The sequence below is a fragment of the Calidris pugnax genome, unplaced genomic scaffold (assembly GCF_001431845.1).
Source record: "Calidris pugnax isolate Ruff unplaced genomic scaffold, ASM143184v1 scaffold125, whole genome shotgun sequence".
Classification (NCBI taxonomy): Eukaryota; Metazoa; Chordata; class Aves; order Charadriiformes; family Scolopacidae; genus Calidris; species Calidris pugnax.
Genome location: NW_015090906.1, coordinates 93778 through 112101, shown reverse-complemented (window position 1 = coordinate 112101; position 18324 = coordinate 93778). Strand labels below are relative to the sequence as shown.

The 18324-nt window shown below is 42.7% G+C and overlaps 1 protein-coding gene across 3 annotated transcripts in view; it reads right to left on the bottom strand.

Annotated features, from left to right (window-relative positions):
• The window catches only part of FAM107B (family with sequence similarity 107 member B), a 61788-nt gene that overhangs the window by 30939 nt on the left and 12525 nt on the right, over positions 1-18324 (bottom strand). The window contains exon 1 of one of the 3 annotated variants that reach the window (XM_014949145.1): positions 14335-14447. The exons of the other annotated variants lie outside the window; for them this stretch is intronic. The gene's annotated coding sequence lies outside the window, so the exon portion shown is untranslated. Of the gene's footprint in view, positions 1-14334; positions 14448-18324 lie in introns of those variants that run through there. 3 annotated transcript variants of the gene reach the window in all.

Below are 18324 nucleotides of genomic sequence, written 5' to 3'. Positions count from 1 at the left end.
GGCCTTGGTTAACCCTCGTAGCAGCAGCGTGATGCTGGAGACCTCCTCGAGCGCACGCGTAACGCTTCTCCCACAAAAGAGTACATCAACTAAAATGATGAAAACAGTCATAAAACACACAAAAATTGCTGAAAACACTTTTATCTCCAGCAATTTGCACAGCTAACAACTACTGTAATCACATTTTTGCAGAATCATAGAAGATTGAGCTGGAAGGAACTTCAAGAGGCCGTTGTTCACCTCTTCCCAGCCCCGGGGAGAGCTGTAGCACACCTACACGCCCCTGACGTCTCCTCCTTCCTCAGAAGTTTTTGAGCCAAAATCTTTTATTCTTGGTCTCAGTCCAAAACAAGATGTGATTTAAACCCAGTTGTTCATCTTGTTTTAAGCTCCAGGTGTTGGCCTTTAATGCTAATAAATACACAGAACATCAAACTGGCTGGCTAGTTCCTGTGTGAACAGAGCTGAGCCTTTGCTGACGCGGGGAGAGCAGAAGACATAAACAGGTAGGATTAATTATATTTTTTTTACAGCAAGAGTCACACATAGCAAAAATAAAAAAAAAAAATCTGTTAACAGATCTCCATTGCAGAAGATATTTTTAGCACATCTGGAGGAGACCACAGAGGTCATGGGAAAATCTGCAATGCTCTCATGGAGGCCATCCTCTCCCTGGCAGACCCCGAGAGGCAGCGGGTGTACGTGCCCTCCTGCTGCCATGCAGAAGAGGCGACTCTGTTCCCACTATTCTCTCCAGCCTTGCTCTGACCCAGCCTGCTTTCCATCCCCCGGCTTTCACAAGCCTGTGACAAAGTCCCCCTGCAATGGCACAGGATCACGTACTTCTCCTCCCCTTCTGTTTTCCCACCAGAAAGTCCCAGGCTCCGAAGAGAGTCCCACGGAGCAGAGAGCTCCCGGCTCCCCTGCTTCAAACCTCCCAGGGCACAAATACAGAGATGGAGTCTAGGGGGGAGGGAAGGAGAAAGCTGGCAGGAAAAGCCATTAAATGTGCCATTTTGCCAAAATAGAACTTGGATGGTTCTCACCAGCACCAGGATTCAGGACTAACAGTGCTACTGATGGTGCTTCTGCAGCGCAGCAAAGGGAGAAGGGCCTGGGCATCAGATCCTAGTCTTCTTACAGAAGTTTTAAATTATTAAAGCAAGGCATCAATTCTAACAAGGCACTGCAGCTTATTTAAAGAAAATAACACACTCATAAGAACATTTTTTTTCCTTCCATATCTTCCAGGCACGGCATCACTAGGATCTGTTTGGAAATGCTTGCATTGCTTCTGCCACAGTCCTGAGAACAACCTTGTGCTCGTGAAGAGATGCAACCCAGTCTCCTCATTGAGATTCTAAACCAGAATACATATTTCTTCTATTTTTTTCCCCATACATTTCTTTGCACGCAATTATTCAGACAAATCTTACTCTTCAATCTCCCGAGACTCAGTTTATTCCAATAATTGAGAGGGCTTTTTCAGCTCTGATATTCTGTTTTTCAGGGGAAGATTATTTTCTGTGTGTATGATCCTTTTTTCAATTATGCAAAACCCACAGCAAAAGTGTAATAAAAAATGCAACAACTCTATTGCTTATTTTTGTGGTCTGACATTTTCATTTCATGTCATAATGAGTCTAATCAATCTATCCTGCAGTACACCCCTATCACATTCCTAACCAGTAGCAATTAGAAATAGATATCCGATTTCCTTCTTCCAGAATTGTATGAAAATTAATGTCGCTTGTCACAAAAAGAGTTCAGACTACAAAGAAACACACAAAACACTAAGTATTTTAATTTGACACCATTCTTCATGCAGTCCTTAAATTAAAAGCTACAATGTTAAATTCTATTATTAGTCCTCCTGCTTGAATCATCACTCTGAATAAAGGCATTAATGAGATGAAGACCTCCAAAGCGTTGTCTTAGAAGCCATAAAACTAAAATTGAACAATTTGGTCCTCGGGATTAAAATCCTCAGTAAAATCACATAATCAGCAAGCAAAGGCTGAACAAGGAGCATCTGTAGTGGCTCTGTTTCTCTCTGTACAAGTGACAGGCAGGGCATCTCTCGGGTGACAAACGCGTGAGTCTCCCCATGACCCATACTGGAGATGTTGTACCCGTCGTGGTCGGGGAGCCGGGCTGGCAGCTCTCCATCCTGGGGCTCGAATTCTCACAGCTGCCCCACGCACAGGACTCTCCTGCTCTCCTCCAACACACTCGCCCTTATTTTCTGAGGGGAGACAGTTGTCCCAGTTAAGCAGGAGGTGTCTTGCAGCAGTTCATGCCCTCTGGAAGACCCAACCGGTCCCACATTGGCAGCTGCAATAAAAACAACTGCTCCGCTTCGGCAAAAGGAGCGACCAGTTGCCGCAACAGCCAGCTCTGCCCCGGCTGATGGAAGTGGGAAAAGGCAACGATTCTTCATATTGGTTACAGAAGTCTTGCCTTTAATTCCACTGGGAAGCTTGTCCCTGCCTACCGGGTTAGTTCACTTGGTGTCTCAGCCACTTCTTCCTTAAAAAGTTCAAACGGGGAAAAAAGGATGTAGAAGCTGTAATAACACTGAGATCTACTGTAGCTGTGACTGTATCACATCCAGAGTATCTTGTTTACCACCTCTGAAGTCAGAGGGCCACCCCAGTTTCAGTTCCCAGTGCTGACCACCACTTGGTTACGTCCTAACTGTGAAATAAAGACTGGGATCAGAGCAAAGTTGGACACTGAATACCAAAAATTCAGTGCTTCAGCCTCAGCTCTCAACCGTCTACTCAGATGTGACATCCATTGCGTAAAAACATCCACCTGTTCTGCATTTGTGTTAATGGGGAGAAAAAAAAAAAGCCGAGTCCTGCAGATGTGCGAAGCTGAGACAACAATAAACCAGGGCACCGATCAGATAAACTCTCTGGTTGTATTCACTGTGAAAGAGGGGCATGAATGCCAGTTCCTCACAAGGCAGCAAGACAGACGGACAGCAAGGCCTGCTGCAAAACTGTCTCATGAAAGCGAGTGACACAGTGAGGGGATCCAGGACATTGGTACACAAATCCCTTTAAGCAGAATCCCATATAGCCCATACAGGAGCAGGGGTACGAGCACTGCACAACTGTTAGCTTGCACGTTACCTCAAGCTTGGAGAAAATGCCGTGTCCAGCCGTCCCAGGGATTTCCAGAGCAGACTTAGGAAAGCCTACCAGCTCACCAGCTGCTACTGAAACCTGTGCTCAACAAGAGGCTAAAACAATACCAGGTAATCTCTTATGACTTGCCATTGAACAAGGTAACAGGATAGGCAGGATCCAAGGAGTCCCCCGCTTTGTTGGAGTGATCCCTTGAGGCCCAGTCCCTCCAACGGGGACAGCAATTCTAAAGCTTCCAGTGGCAAACCATTAACCTCAGAGTCACCAAAAAACTGAAGTTTCATTTAGCACATAAAATTTTTTCACACCCTTCTAAATCCTATACATGGTCTGCGCATCAGCAAGTGCAATTACTGTTTTTATTCTCATATAGCAAAGTAAATATAACCCTGATAGTTAAGACTGAAATAAAGAAGCAATTGCAGATTTTGAATACTGAGAGTTATTCCTCCCGAATATTTGCCTGTGTCTTCCAAATGCTAAGTAAATCAAAACCCAGAGAGAAATGCACACTGCGGGCCAGATCTTTCAGCAGGTATAAGTCAGCATGGTCTGAATGACTCTTCATACATAATTACGCTGCCAAATACTTGATGAAAAGAATTGAGTGGATGTCAACATATGCTTCATGTAAAAGAGACAAGAGGGCCTTTGTCAGACAAGAATTAAATTAAGACTCACTATAGGAACGGAATCATACAGTTTAAAACAAAACCACGCTACAAACACATGTGCAGGCCTGAAAGCAGGGCTAAAAAAGCATGAGAAATGTCAGCTGAGGTCTGCTCCTTACAAGGAAGGAGGTTCAACAGCAAGGGATACTATTATCCATTGCATCTAGAGATCTGGTTTTATAGGAACTGGCAGGCTTGCTGCTCTGAAGCAGCTGCTGGAATATTTATCTTGAAAGGGGGAAACTATTCCTTGCGTGTCTTTGAGCTGCGCTGCTAAATCTCTCTGCCGAGGCGGCGGTGCCAAACGGCAGCGTGTTTCATAGGGGACGGGAGTGCCCTGGGGCTGAGCCTGGTACAATCTGCCCGTTGGTTTGTATGGCAGAGGGAAGCGGAGCCCACGGCCCCACACCGGTGCCAGGGGTGCCTGGAAGCCATCCTGTCATTTTCGAGGCCGCGTTCGCACCAGCGGGGTGGTTGTACATGAGCCATTTTCAGTGTGTGGCTATTTTGTAGAGAAGAAAAAGAGGGAAGCAGCCTGTCAGGGACAGAAACCCAGGCAGTCGGGAGAGCAGGGAATGACTCACAGACTGCAGAGGTGCCTGCAAGACTTGTCCGTGCTGGTCGGAGCTGGGTATCACGGGTAATAACTCCAACAGCCTGCACTGTATAGATACCAGGTTTGCAGCCTACACATCTGCCAGTTTTCTTGCTAGAGACTGAAAAAAAGCATACATCTAATCACTCACCAGCAATAATTCCCTTTCCTGCTTCAATCTTCTGTTACATGGCTTCGTCTGGTCCAAGAGACTTAAAATACAGAAATTAACAATATCTGGGTTTTTTTCTGGAATAGTGGAACGAAATAACTGATAAACTGAAACCTAAAAAATAAAACACACCAACGAGAATGCAAAAAACTGAAGCTCACCAACTGGAAATAATTTCCAAAGCAATGATCCAGCTTAGTGTGTGATTTTTCGTGCACACAGAGACACAGGTTTTCCACATATTAAACTAACGCTATCTAGAACAAAAGATGTGCTCAGCTTTCCTTTAAAAAGCCCATCACTCAAGTAGGTATCTAATAAATAAAGAAACAATTGTAATCTGATACAATATGATACAACAACAAGTCTGATACAATATGGCAATTTCAATCAAACACAAAATCTTGCTGGCACTCAGGCTGAAGCCACAGATTTTAAAGGAAAGCTACCAGACCTTTCCTGGTGTATTTCGCATTTTGAGAGAAGCAGGAGAATTTTGTGTTTAGAAGTTCCTCCATCAGAAGCTTTGTTTCAAATTAGGGATAACCAACTTTTAAGATTGCTCACAAAATCTCTAACCCCTCAAGCAAAGCAAGAAGAACTCAGTCAGAAAAGCTGTGGACAAACGGGATCATCGGTTTGGTTTCCATGCGAGAACAGCTGTTAAAAAAAGAGGCAGAAGCACATTTCCATTTGGAAAATCTTAAAAATATTATCAGTAAATACAATATCTTAGATTTCCCTCCCCCCCATTTCATTTACAATAATACACATACACTCATCTCTGTTTGTTTCATTAGATAACAACAGGTAGCGAAGCCAAAGTCATGTTCTGGTTCAAAATTGCTTTGGATTTGAGCCTCCTAGGCAGGAGGGAGCAGCAACACTGAAATCACAGGAAACAGGCAGGTTTTTTCCAGTGGGGAGGAATAGGAAATACCTGCAAATGGCTCTCAGACCCATCTTCTTCATGGGCCTCAAAATACCCACAAGGCAGACAAAATTCCCATACAAATCTGAACTGGGGAGGGAGGAGGGAAAGACTGAAGTATTAGGATGTTTCAATTTGGAAGCGTTATTAAGAATTATAATTCTGAGAGAATTACATTGTGGGGCAGGGAGGGTAAAATCAGGCAAAGAGGATCCATTTGATATGGCACCTAGATGGCAAGAGAGAGAAGCATTTATTCTACCACACTAAAATACTTCATATTCCTAGTGTTGGACAGAATGAAGGGAAGTGTTGCTGCTTCATCTCTGTCTCATTCTCTGCTCCGGCACCCTCAGCCATCCAAATTCCCACTCCCTCTCACACCTTCACAAAATGTTGGTGCAGTGACTTTCTAGGAATCTGGGCCAAGTTCAAGAATCCCCATCTGCTCCCATTGGAGCGGGATGAGATCAGACTGTAAATGCGCGGCAGGCTCCCAGCAAGGAGACACAGGAGCACAATTTGGACACGTATGAAAGTCAGTCCCAGGTTTCTTCACTCAAATTAAAAACTTTAGACTCGCCTCTGTCTCTCTGTAATGAAGCATTCATATATTCAGTTCATCATCCATTCGGGTTAAGTGCATGTATAGGCAAGCACTCTCAAGACACTTCATTAATTTACATTTATCTTAAAGATGTTTAGAATTGTAGACGTGCACGCACAAGATGAGCTTTTCAAGACTTAAAAGCAATTAGGTCTTGAGAAAAGTGGCTTTAGTACCACATGTTCTCACAGTTATTTAAATAAATTCAAATCAAATATACGTTGAAATCAGCACAAGTCTTCTCATTAAACACTGGCATTTTTTCCAGTTTTAAGAGCTTTCCTGAATTGCTTCACAGTGCGCACTTCGGAGCAGGCACTCAGGCGAGCAGCCAGCTTGCAGGATGGCTCCCCTTGACAAACCTGCACACACACCCCGCGGGTTCAAAAATGGAATTTATAATACTTTGTCGTTATCATTGGTAGCCTTATGGAAATATATATACAAAATCTGTGCTTTGTATCAAAACATCAGTCTTGCAAGTGACTTGCAGGAACAAACAGCTGAAACAGAGCCAGCGACTGTAGAGCAGAGCAGAGGACCTCTCCAATCAAGTACAGGAGCAAACCTGGGTCAGCACCTTCCTGACTGCTGGGAAGGAAGCATCCAGAGCAGAAAAAGTCTGTAACCATAGAAAAGGAAAGAGAGAATACACCACCACTTCTGGGCCACTCACAGTCACTTTCTCAGTTGTGCTCTGAAGCACATACATCTTGAGTCACCTTCTGGAGATGGTGGTGACCCACCTGACTAGGTATCACAGTAGCCCAGGGCTAAAGGTAGGAGCAGAGGCCTGTGATCATCCACTGAACACTTCCCAATTTACCTTCAGGGCACTCTGTAGAGCTGAGATCAAACTTTCCTATTTCATAAGATGGGGAACATTAAAAAAAAAAATTAAGAAAACAAACGGTAGAGCTGAGATCAAACTTTCCTATTTCATGAGATGGGGAACATTAAAAAAAAAAAATAATTTAAGAAAACAAAGAAAACAGAAATCAAGCAACTTGCCCAAAGCTGTACCATAGAATCATATATGTGAAAAATTAGGTAGAACTGGAAACTGAAGGTGGATCATGCAAGTCTCGTTTGAGCCCTGTAAGATTAGTCCTTCTGCATTTGGCCATGTATTACACTTCTAAATGTGCAGGAATTTCAAATCCTGTCTATTTAAACTCTACCAGAAAACTCTTTTCCATCATTGGAAAAAAATGATCCTAGCCCTGGCAGAGAATATTAGACTTGCTTATAAACCCAAGTGTCTCTCTTGTTTCCATCTATTTATTTTCCTTTTAAGTCCATTTGTGGACTTAAAAGGAGAATAAATAGTCCATTTCTTGGCCAAGTCCATTTTTTGGCCACAAATGTGGCCAAGAAAAAAAACAATATGATTACATTCTGCATGTGATTAAAGCCTGAAGTTTGCCATTTTAAAACATATACATAAACATACATATACATACGTACACACATATATACACACACATACATAGAGCCTTTGTTAATAATCAGAACACATCTTGATGAATCACCTCTATTTGATCTTTTAACAGTGATTCTGGTAAAAAGCAATCCCCAAATGTGCAAACTATTAAGAAAATATGTGAAAAAACACAGTCTGATTGGCAGACTAAAGTTGTAGGCTGAATGAGACATGAGCCTGTTTAGCATTAATGCCAGAAGATCCCCTCTCACTCTCAAAATCTGACATACCATTTGCCTTATTAGCTCTAAATCAACTATTCATTTAATTTACATTAAAAATAGGAAATTAGAAATTAATACAGATGATTTTGAAATTAAGCCATGCAAAGACAGCACTTCTTTTTCAACAGACTTTCAGTTTGGAAGTGAATATTACTGCACGCTGCAGAAATGCTACGACAGTCCATAAGGCCAGCACTAGAAGTCTTTCGATATAGCCATTAAGATTTCATTTACTAAGAGTTGATTAACTCAAGGCTTCCTTTTCCATTGAGACAGTCCATAAGGCCAGCACTAGAAGTCTTTCGATATAGCCATTAAGATTTCATTTACTAAGAGTTGATTAACTCAAGGCTTCCTTTTCCACTAACTGGATGCCACAAACTGCCTCCAACTATTCTGAGTTTAGATCCGAGTCTATGAGCAGGGAATGACTATCATCTTATGCGCCATCTAGAATTATAATTTCACAGACTGAGGAAATCAAACTTTTTTAAATTGGGAAGAGAAAAAAAAAGGCAAGATAGTGCTTCACCCCAGTCAAAAAGTCACTGCAACTCAGATTAACTTAGAATTCATGAAACTTTAGTCAGGAAAGTAAAAATGAAAGTGACCTTACTTAAAAAGGTCCTACTTAAAAAGTGAGGTCAGATGTTCCATCAATTTCCTCTTACGTTTTTGTGAAGCACATGGTCCAAGGTCACAGGAAAGACTACCACAAGCCACAAATATGCCACCAGTAGAGATTCCTTCCAAGCTAGAGACAACTACCAACTGAACAGAAACCACCACTCCAGCACCAAGCTGAATGAAGTGAGCCAGAGGTCTTCACCAGCAATGCCATTTCATGGAAATGACAATACAAACAGCTCTGCAGCGGAGCCGGCGGCTGGCACAGCTCCCGGTGCATTGGGGCAATTAACTCTGGCAGAACGACGTTACAGTGGCTCATATCCCCTTCTCACCGTCGGAGCCTTGTAACGTTTGTGTTTACTGCTCTAGATCAATGCCAATAACTTCACAGTCCTGCCCTGCTCTACCTTTAACATTCCCCGCGTTCCCACAGTACTAAGGACTCCAAGAACTCCATCTAAAACTATTTTAATCAGTCGCACAGAGGCTTTCTTCCCTTCCAATAGTTTCAGTGAATATAACATTAGAAGAGGCTGAATTTTTTTTCCTTTCTCAATCTCGACAAAACCTTTTTCTGCTAAGTACTTTGTAACAGGACTGCGGAGCAGCACCATTACTGGAAACAAGGGTTTGATATTGGAAATGGTGATGTAACCTTAAACACAGCACCAAGCCCCATGAAAACCCTGCCACGCTTCTGGAAAGAAAATGCATTTACAGCCTAACAGGCTCTGTCAGCATCATAAAATGCACGCGCTGCTGCTGCACGCTCTCCAAAAACTTCATTAAATGGGGTTGAGCACGGCAGCAATGAGCTGCAGTCTCCCCTGGCTTTGTACAGTTCATGGGCTCATTACCACGGCCAGCTGGGACCATCCCCACGCTAACAAGGAAGGGGAAGACAAAAATCTGCACTAAACTAGAATCTAGTTTTGTGATCACAAAAAGAAAAAGGGAACAGAATGGGTCTGAATAGAAGTCAGTGCTGGAGGGTTACTCTCACCACCTGGCCGTTGTACACTTAGTTATTCTTTGCATAGCTTTAACACCCACCCATTTCTTCACCCCAGTGACTCTCGTTATCGTCCTTATTCCTTTGTTGTTATCAAACCAGCCTTCCTCTAGGGAAGGGTTATCAGCTGCAATGAACACCGGCCGCTGTACTTGGCATAAAATTTGGAAATTTGGAAATTAAGACAGTAAATCACCACTGTCCTCTGCACCTAAGAGACAAGTCCAGATGTGACATAGATATAACGATGCTATTTTATTAAATCAATAAAAGAACTGAAGAGAAGTGAACAAGTCTTGGCCTTAGTGAACATTTGACAGTTAATAACCCTATGTTAATAACCCTGACAGGGACTGCTGTTACAATGACAAAGATCTCCAGGAATTTAACACAGAGTAAGTTTTATTATTAAAACTATACTTACACCTAAAGTGCTCTGGATTATTTAAGATTTGTATAAGTGAGAGCCAGGAGACCTCATCGAATCAGGAATATGCTGTAATAGCCTCTGATTCGGAGGGCATCAATTTACTTTGTGTTCACAGACTATGTAACACCTACCATAAAGTGAAACAATAAAAAGAGGTAAGAGCTTATATGGCAAAAGACTCCGGCAGTAGCAAAGAAGGAAGGGGGGTGAGGGGTGTGGAACAGAGCAAAAAAAAAAAAAAAAGAAAAGGTGTTTTACAGACAAACTATCTGCATGTACAGTTCTGAAATTATAACTCCCAACTTCCCTATCACATTTCTGTGTGCGCTGCAGATGAAACAAAGCAATGGAGAATAACAGGGCCATGTTGCCTCTTTTGAAAGGGAAACTCTACCATCGTGGAAAGCTAATAAAGAGAATAAATGCAACAGGCAAGGTGAAGAAAGCAGAGAATAAAAAGTAATAGTATCAATTCAAGTAGTTCATTTTTTATTCATGGATATTCTTTCCAATGGATATCATAGAAGCATTTTATGCTTAATAGGTGCCATCACTGTGCAAATGTTTTCTACAATAAAGACTGATTTATTCTCAAGTACGAAAAAAAAACCTTTAGCAAGGCATTAAATGGCTTCATTCTCCACCCAAAGCCTGCACTGAAGGGCATATGTGAGAAACGGCACGAATATGCACAAGTCCTTTAAAAAACATCATCATAGTAAACTGCCATATGCAGTATTCAAGAACCAAAATGAAGCCTGGACCATGTAAAACAAAAGAAAACTTATCCTCAGTGAAAGCCCTTTGATGTTGACACAATTTCATAGAAGGTAGGTGCTACAGATGCTGACGTGTGCTTTTGTTTTGAATTACAAAGCATATTAAAATGTGTTTTCATTTTGGTAACCCCGGTTAATTTGTCTGTCAGTGATCCTTGACTTCTCGGAGGAGAAGGCATGTATATTACTAACCACCTGTCAAAGGGCTTAAAAAAAAAAAAAAAAAAAAAAAAAAGATGCATTCTGTGTCCTTAAAGGGCAATTGAGAGCTTCATCCAAGGCTATTCTGGGAACTTCATTGAACATCAGATGGTGCATGCATGAATTCTTCCCACCTGGTCTAGACCAGTCACCCCAGTTCACTGCAGTTGCTGAAGAGCTGCCACCCTCTGGAGGTGCAACTCTGCCTCAGCTTCACTCTAAAAACATTGTTCTTGATGACTACAAAGGAAGATGGAGACAGTTCAGATGGACAGACAGTGCTGGACAAGATGAACACAGGTCTGTATAAACTCTTAAAGAACCCATCACATGCTTATAGCACTGACATGACACAACACTGAAAACAGCACATTAAAACTCTGAGAGTGTGATTCTCTCTCTCCCCCCACTCCATTTGTTCTTTTATGCAGACACTATGAACTTTATACAATGACTAGTCAACAGAAGGATGGCCAGCTGACCTCCACTGGTAGCCTGACAGCAGCCTTCTGTGTCCTTGAAGACAATAAGGCCTCTTCTCCCATGCCTTAAAGTAGTATTTGTTTATTATTTTCAATCCATGTTTTCTAATACAGTTTTCTATTTTGGGTATAACTAATATAGCAAACACATCTCTGATGTTTATTTAATCACCTAAAATGCCAGACAAATCACAGGGGTTCACCGGATATGCTCTAAGACACTTGCCTTTGAAACACTTCATATTGTTAGATTTAATTTTCAGCTTGCCCCCCATGATCAACTGCATTAAATGTACATTAAATTTTGAGCAGAAGTTTCTGCTTCTTAATTAAATATTGGTTTGCATTTACAATGGCACTTTTCCATACGTTTGAGACACAAGTAGCAGAATAATAACCTAAACTATGTGTAGAAATAATATGTTGCTGTTTTCTGCTATTCCCAGAAAAACACACATAGGTTTTTTTTCTTCCTTAAAAGAAAAATTAACATAATGGGGCAGGGGGGGGAACCAAACCCTCAGTTGGATACACAAGTCCCAGTCTCAAGAGCCTTTTAGAGCCCGAGTCCAATTGCCTCTTACTTCTCCCTGTTCCTGCTTCTGGTTTAAATACTCAGGTTTCACAAACCAAGGTCTCTCTTTTGCATAAATTACTCTCCTCCTTCCCCAGTCTCCACGATAGAGAATGTTGTTCATCAATACCATACTTCATAATCTCATTAGCAGCCTCTTTTTCCCTCTCCCAGTGGTTAGATTTTGTATTTAGACAGAAATGTCTTCAGACAGTGCCTGGCAACAATTACAGCAATCACACCTAGTTGGAATTGAAAATGCTATTTAATCTACTGTGATTTTGTTGATATCAAATATGCAGATTAATAGTAAAGGGGGGGTGAGAGGTGGGGAGAATTGCTCCAGCTTTGGAAGGATGTAACGTACTAGATACTTATTTCCTTTATTTACTGAGCAAACATGCAAAGATGCATGTGCTTTCCTCCAGCGAGCCAAATAGGCAAGTGAGAGGGTCACAGTGACCACAAGAGGAGACTGTGCAGATCCCTCTCCTGCCCAGGCATCTTTGTGCATCCATAGGTGCACTGCAGGACGATGGCTGGAGATGACACAGAGAAGCACAAACTCAAGGAAAAGTCCCTTCTGCTCCCCTCAGAAGTGCCATCCTTTACCCTAACTTTTGCATGGCTGCCCTTGGGCAAATGAATACCTGATGACTAAGAGTCTTCTGGGCCAAGGGGAGCCAGGAAGTAGGCTGTTAATGAAGTCTTCCAAATTGCACTCCCAAAGCCCAAAGGGTGCTGGAAAGGGGTACTGGGATAGGCTGGGCAACCTTCTTTGAGAAACCAGAGCCGCACTGATGCAGCTGACCTACATTCTCCAAGTCAGCGCTGAAGGACTGGCCAAAACATGTATAAATAATGTCTCTGTATCAGCTGAATCTACAAGCATCCCGTGCTGGTGAGAACAAGTCATCTCCTCCAGTATACTGCTCTGTCACCAGCCACAGATGCTAAATATGATCCACAACCACATCTGTTTTAACTTGCATAAGGTCCTTTACAGACCAGGCTGTATCTTGCCAGAACCTCATGTCAGATTGCCATTTATTGACTGCAGTGGTGGTGAGAAAACCAGGGTTTTAAATGACCAACGTAACCCTCACCTTTGAAATCTAATTCAAACCAGTTTCAAGACTTCCTTCTTACGACTGACTGCCTTTATCCAGGCATCTGTTAGATTTAAGAAAGAAATCATACCAAGCTTCAATTTTTAAACTTGTTTTTAAGCAAGATCGTCCTTCCTTAAAAGACCACAAAGGTTCTTCATGATCTGCACATCTGAACATCTTCTTGCATAGCCAGGGGCAACTTCTACATATTCAAAGCTTGCAGTCTGTGGGTTTCAATGTTTTACATCCAGAGCAAAGTACACGCAGGCTCAAAATAATCCCATGCCTCCATTTTTCACCTCAGCTAAAAAGGATTCAACAAGACACATCAGAGGAGAAAACACTGGCGTGGATTTGTATTCTAGAAATGAGCAGATGCTAAAGATGAAAATTATTTAAGCAGAAATCTTGATTCTTGAATATCTGAAGCATTTGCTATGTTTTAGTTATTCTCTGTAGAAAGGTTGCTGTAACATGAGCCTTTTGTTTGCTGAAGAGGCAGATAAATTACACCACTAATTGGTCACATACAACACACGCTTATTCAAATTCTTTATTACACATGGAAAATGACTCAGTTCTAATGTTCTAAGCGAACACATTTTCAGCTGTTATTCCTATCAAGCTTTCATTAAGAGACATAATTTTAAGAGACTGTCAGGTTTTGCTCGTTTCTAAATTAAAAAAATTATGGTTCCAACCTCTTCACCAATAAACTTCAACAGGTCACAAACACTCAGGGCAGGTAAGGAAGCCTTAAGGTGCTTTGATCAGGGAGGTAGGGCAGGTTAAGTGAGACTGAATGTTTCATTATGGCTAAACTATACATTTATTTTGAACTTGTAAGTTTCCCCAGTTTAAATTAACATTTAAATCTACACAATCCTAAAGATCCACCCCCATATATACATTCAACAAAATACTCGACAAAGATCTCAAAGTGGACAAACCGCAATAACGGGGAATCCCATCTTGAATTCAAGGTTTTTGCCAACCTTGAATTTACAGCTAGTGTTTAAGTCAAATCCCCAACAGAGAATCTGAAGTACACTCCTCTCACCTCATCCTGGACGACCCACTCCTGTATCACCACACTGGCAGGACGCCTGTACAATCAAGCTGAAGGCAAAAAAGTAGTGGATGTTTCCATACCTCACGGAGCTGCCAGTCAAACAGCAGAGCAGTGTCCAGCACAGCCCTGCTGCTTCACCACACACCGGGCACCCAAAGCAGGATCAGATTCACATCAGATTTATGTTCAGGCTCTGCTCACCTGCGTTATTCTTCTCTGGAGAAGCAGAAAGCAATTCTTCACGAGGCACACTGTCCTGAGAGATAAATTCTTCTTTTTCTTCCTCCTACAGCCCAGCTACCTGCATTTGGGTAATGGCTAGTGCAGGTATAGGGTAGCCCCTCTTTTCTGCCTACCTTCTATCCTCACCTTTACTGGCAACAACAGAAGCCACCTGGCTACTAGATCAGATAGCAGATGCTGTCCTAATTGCCCTGCAGCAGCTGCCACCCGCTTTCCCCCTTCCCTGCTCTGGGGGGCTGGCACAGGAGCCAGTGATAGCACCGGGGACATGAGGGACATGCAGCTCCAGCTTGAGAGGCTTCAGAGTCTGGAGCGGTCCCGCACAGAGAGGTGGAACCACCTTATCATCTCGGCCTCCGTTGGCTAAAAAAACCCAGAGAACAAACATGGAATTGCATGCTTTTGTGTACACAGCAGGGTAAAAGGGGGCAGAGATGGTCAAAAAGATATGGCTGCATAAGTGACTGTAGGAGCTTTCGGGGGACACGCTGGAGGCTCACGAGGCACAGCAGACAGACAGCCAAGACAGACGTGTGGCGATGGGAGGAAGGGTAACAGCACTGCAGCAGAGAAACCTGAACTGCTTCAATTGGGTCCTTCTCCTTATAAAATAGTTATAAAAAGAAACGTGAGATTTCAGGACCAGCTGAAACTGTTACGCCAATAAAATGCAGGAAACCACTGATCTCAGTAAGAGTCATTTACTGAATGAGTACAGAGAACTGAGTCTGTAGGGCTAAAACATCTTATTATTTCTCAGTAATTTTTTTTTAAACATGTACAGTTCCTTGTAGAAGTCAAACACAGCAACTGGAGAGAACCCATACCCAAAAGATTCTACAGAAAAATGGTGAAATTGTGCTGAAATTCTGGCTACCAAGGCTTTTCCTGCAGAACTGCAAGGCTGGCCATTTCACAAAGCTTTTCAAAACTTGTCAAAATAACTTGGACAAATCACACCATCTCAAAAAAAAAGGGGTAACATAAGTAGTTCAAAGAAAACACTCAGAAGCATCTACAATTTACTTTTTTCTTCACGTGAATGACTGTGCCAATGAGGTCCCTTTACACTTAAACATGACCAATGAATTAGCCAGTAGCACCCAAAGCCAAAAAGCAAAGCAAGAATACAAAAGGAGGGACAGAATTTTCTTAACAAGGTCTATAACAGAACCTGGAACATCTATGCCTCAAGAAAAAATAAAAAATAAAAAAAATTCAAAAATGAAAAGATACTTACCACAGAATTTTATAAATATGGGCTGACGCTCACATACCGCCCAGCGTTACATGCGGTTGCAAAAATTCACTCTGTCTCATGAAATCACATACATACACCCCGAGTTAGACATTTATGCAAGTTTTTGCCAGAACCAGACATTTTCCTTTATTTCCACAGCTGCTAAAAAGTATTATCGCATCCATACTCTATCATGTCCAAATTTTCCTGGCTTTTGAAGTGATCCACGCTTCCTAGTCAAAGCTGGAGCTGGAAAGGATGTTTAACTCATTTCACAAAGAGTTTGGTTTTACATCTCCCTTTATGAAAAATTTAAATTGTTTGGCTAAGAAGCAGTGCCTTTTTACCCCAAGATGCTACTCCAGCAGCAGTTAAGTAAATAATAAGGAACAAAAACAGGGAAAGAAACCCAAGTGTTTTGTAACTGACACAGAAGAGGGGTTTGGTTTGTTTTCATAAAGTTCAAACAGAAGAAGTTTTATGACTTAAGTAAAATGAGCGCAAAAGGGTTTGGAGAAGGAAGGTTTCTATTAAAGAAATCTGAATGGTTCAACAGTAATTTGAGCTTTGTATGAGCTCACTTTTTGCCGTGCCACAGTCCACAGTGCAGCAAAAACTTCACAAAACGCAGGAGGGAGCCGATGACAGATGAGAGGGCAAGAGGCAACACAGGGGCCATCTCTGAAATAATTACTGGCACTGTATTACAGCCCGCCACGAGAGCCCCTTTCCCACATTTTTAAAGCTGCAAACGTAAACAGCACTTAAAAGGAAATTTAACTTGAGTGGTGAACCGGGAAATGAAAGAAAAACGGGCTGGAAAAAAATTGATGGATTTTCCTGTGCCCCAAGGAGCAGCCCTAGGAAGTCCCGGCTCTCAACAGAGAATCCCACTTCATGGTCATCAGGGTACTCTATCTGTAGGGACTGGGATTTCAGGATGATGCTTCCTTTCCCCCACTGGAGGCTGTCACCAGAGGCTGCCATCAACTGTGGCAAATATCAGCATCTGCAATTTATAGGAAATGGCCAAGCAAGGAAAAAACTCTGGCTGGGCTCAGCAGCGGGTAACGCTGCCTGGAGTTCACCCCTGGCTGCCAGCACCCTCGTTGCGTAAGGGCAACCAGTTCCACCAGTTCCTGTGGCCAGTGATGTGCATGACCCTTTGCAGAGGGGGTCACTGGCCCACAGAAGAATGGCCTGGGGAGAGCCACACCAAACCTGCCACTGACAGGAGTCCCAGCTCAGGCCCAGTGTCAGGACCACACTTAAAGCATGGTCTGCAGATGCTGCCCGGGGACCCCTGCGACTCCGTCTCCGAGAGCTGGGCTCTGGAAGGACACAGTAAGGTGAGCTCTGCCCGATGGGGATCCGAGACACCACTCCATCTCAGACAAGTCTCCCTTCTGACAGCTTAACGCTTCACCCGCAGACCTGCACATAATCAGCTCAGCGTTAAGATCTGCAGTTAAACCTCATTGGCTGAGGCTGAAGATTAGAGATAAAAAACAGATTTATTTTTTTTTTTTTAGAAAAAGTAAAGCAAGGCAGTTGGAGCTGTTCTCTCCCTCCTCATTACTCATCACTGTAACTGCACCTAAAGGACAAACACTTGCAGACAACACTGACACTGGTTCATTCCCTCCTGGAGAGGTGGGCAGGCAGGAGAGCTCTCCAGCAGAAGAACATGAGAACTACCAGAAACATGACAGGTTTGGAGCAGGGAGGTTCACTCCTCCTGGGGAAGGCGAGACGAGCCACCATCTGTGTTGGTAGCCCAGCTGCCCAATACCCGCTCAGACGGTTTAAATCCTGACTTACTGGGTTGAGCAGCACTTGCAAAAGGACCTCACATCAACAGGAACCAGGTGGACAGTAGCAGAGGAGGCAAGGCACAGCCTTTGCTGAACAGGAATTTTCCTCTCCAAGGAACTCTGCAGGTGGCATCCCACATAACGGGGTAAATACGGAAGCCCAGAGAAGTTGTGGATGCCCCATCCCTGGAGGGGTTCAAGACCAGGCTGGATGGGGCTTTGAGCAACCTGGTCTGGTGGGAGGTGTCCCTGCCCATGGCAGGGGGGTTGGAACTCGATGATCTTTAAGGTCCCTTCCAACCCAAACCATTCTATGATTCTAAATTGAGACAACCCTGAGCAGACCTTACAAGCCAAATCAACAGGAGTCCTGCTGTGGGTTTCATACTTTGTATATACGGACCCTAAAGGTGACTTTTTAGGACACCAGTGCAGACATGCAAATGTAGGGAACCTGAATAACTAAGATTTCTTTGCACACAGAGACCCACTAGCCAATTTATTTTTTTTTCAGCTTCACTGTGGGATACAGATGTAAACGGAATCACAAGCATTTTTGGTAACAGGTAATAATGACTTAGGAGAGCCTCTCTGATTTTTATTTATTATATGGGCAAGAGGCCAGACAGAGCATTTAGTTAATTAAAGTTTTATTCATAGCAGTAAGTGGTACATTTCTGTCATCCTTCATTTTTAATTCTCTGAGTAGAATGTGGTCCTTAGTTCTCCTTTTATGTACAACAACAAAAAAAAAAAAAAAACAAACAGAAAAATAACTATGTAGCTTCCTGCAAAATCCAAATTAAAAGTTACTGCTGAAATAAATAAAATAAAATCCAAATTCATCACTCTACACAGCCATCCCCACAGAAAGACTAACATGCAGATGAAATG